This window comes from Nylanderia fulva, unplaced genomic scaffold (genome assembly GCF_048542155.1).
Source record: "Nylanderia fulva isolate GAGA-0341 unplaced genomic scaffold, ASM4854215v1 Scaffold98, whole genome shotgun sequence".
In the NCBI taxonomy this organism is placed as follows: Eukaryota; Metazoa; Arthropoda; class Insecta; order Hymenoptera; family Formicidae; genus Nylanderia; species Nylanderia fulva.
The window spans coordinates 183,593-186,462 of NW_028191112.1; positions in this window are offsets into that span (position 1 = coordinate 183,593).

Genomic DNA, 2,870 nt, shown 5'->3' on the forward strand with positions numbered 1-2,870 from the left:
TATTTATATAAATTTACCCATATGTGTGTGTGTGTGTGTACTAATGTCGAGCATTTTTTATACATTTTCTATTAAATTTAGATAAAAGTTGCAAGATTTCGAAAAAGAAAAAGTTGACACAGACTTTTTCCTAAACGGCGATTTTCAAGGTTATTTAAAGGTCACTTATATTTTCAAAATAGAATTACCTTAATTTTTCTCATTTAAATCGATTCCTCGCAATATTTACTATAAAAAGTTGTAAAGGTATAATTTTTACATAATCTTACATAAACTTCGAAATATTACAAATATTTTATTCTATGAAATATTTCAGTTTATGTAAAATTATGTTAACTATCTTTTAAATTATTTACTTTTAGCCATCTTACCCTTACAACCTTTTATAGTGAATATTGCAACAAATTGGTTTATATATATAATATATATATAACATCAGTTATTATTAATTGATGTTTACATTTATTTTTAGACTTACTAGAGCTCTAATGCTCCACATTTTTTGCAAAAACTGTTTATTCTACAGATTTCAAATATGCTTTTAAATGATGATTAAATATTTCCTTTTTTTAATTATTTTTATTATTATTTTTCAATCTCAATCAACTTTTATAACTTTATGCCAGCACGATACAAATACATGTGTCTTTATTTTTTTTATTATTTTCATTATTATTTTTCAATCTCAATCAACTTCTATAACCTTATGCCAGCAGGATACAAATACATGTATGTCTTTATTATTGTATCAACTCTTGTCTTTTCCATGTAACCATGTCTTCATAGTTTGAATTATCCCTTCATCTTCTCAATCTTTCGCAGAGATTTAATTAATTAAATACACTTCACACGAAATAAAGTTTGCTGGAAGATATACAGCAAACGATAACTGTAAAAACATGATTACGTGGAAAGAACAAGAGTTGGTACAGTAAAGGCAAGTAAGTAAGTACATGTAATGTATCGTATTGGCATAACGCTATATCCGCGGAGCAGATAATGTGGCTGTAGAGGTAGTCTGCAGTGCAGCTAATGTGGACGTAGATGTTGATTGAGATAATTGTCTAATATAAAATAGAATTTAAAAATTTAGTTTAAAAAGCTGTTGCATATATAAATAAATTTTATTTTTTCTAAATTTGGAATATGTTTAATTAATTAATTTTTTAAGTCTATGTTTAATAAATTTTTTAAGTCTGTATTCAATAATTTTATTCATTTGATAAATACATGTATGTCTTTATTTTGATATGTTTAATATAATTAGAAATTCATTATTAATTAGATATGTAAACTATAAATTCATATATAATATTTGAAAATATATGTGAATATTTAAATTTTTATCTTCTCCTTCCTCTCCTTCAATCTCTTTAATATCAATATGTGTATGTGTGTACACGCGCGCACATTTGTACGTATTTATTTAATTATTGGATAGTTGAGAGTACTTAATTGATAAAAAATTATGACAATAATAATCCTTGTTTTTTTTTCTTATTATTTACTCAGATTTTTTTGTCTATCTTATAAGATAAACACTTTAGAGATTGAATATTTCAAGTAAACTAATTGTAAGTAAATTTCACATTAATGCATATAGATGTTTAATCATGAATGTACTAAATAAGTACACAAGACGAACAGTGAGTGAGTGAGTGAGAATGAGAGAGTGTGTGTGTGTGTGCGTGTGTGTGAGAAAGAGAGAGAGAGAGAGAGAGAGAGAGAGAGAGAGAGAGAGAGAGAGAGAGAGAGAGAGAGAGTTAGCCAACATAACCCCGCACGCTGCCGATCATGAATGTACTAAATAAGTACACAAGACGAACAGTGAGTGAGTGAGTGAGAATGAGAGAGTGTGTGTGTGTGTGTGCGTGTGTGTGTGAGAAAGAGAGAGAGAGAGAGAGAGAGAGAGAGAGAGAGAGAGAGAGAGAGAGAGAGAGAGAGAGAGAGAGAGAGAGAGAGAGAGAGAGAGAGAGAGAGAGAGAGAGAGAGAGAGAGAGAGAGAGAGTTAGCCAACATAACCCCGCACGCTGCCGATATGGCGGAGCGCCACTATCGCCATCTGTCGTAAAACGTGCGAGATGGACAAAATTACCACTACATGCATCTTGCATGTGTTGTGTACGTGTGATATGTGTGTGCATGTGTTGTATACGTGTGAATACGTGTAGCACGATACTACTATGTATGCGTGGTCGATGATGATAATGATGATAATAATGATGACGGGGACGTTTCTTAATAGAAATTTTTCATATTTCGACTTTGCATTTATATATCTCTGCTTACAAATCACGTAGAGCAGAAATAAAGACACTTTTATTATATAATTCGAACTCAATCTATCGATTAAGTCTAGTATAAACTCGATTGCTTCAGCCATTATTGAGGATTCGAAATATTATAAAGACTCAAATGTCCGACTCGCGTTAAGATACACGGTGTCTCCGCTACGCCCTTAACTGGTCGCGAGACACTACCGTGTCTCTTGATGTCTGCGTTTTTACGCGGTCAGTGCCCGTTGCCAGGCAGGTGTAATACGAGAAGTTATAGCTATTTAGGGCTATAACAGTACAAATATATATAATAAATACAGCTGTATAAAAAAAGAAATAGTATTTTTAAATATAATTTATACGAATACATTTAAAATAATTGTGCTCGAATATTTTCATAACTAATTTGTAGTCATTCTCAGTTCAAAAGAAAATATTTTAATCTTTTCTTATATGTTATTTATTTGCCTAAAAATGTTCTTTTCTTAACATAATATAATACCTAACACACTATATAATTTTCATACAAAATTATTTCTCAAAAAAGTATTTATAGAATTATAATCATTGATTTGATGCAATAATATGGACCGA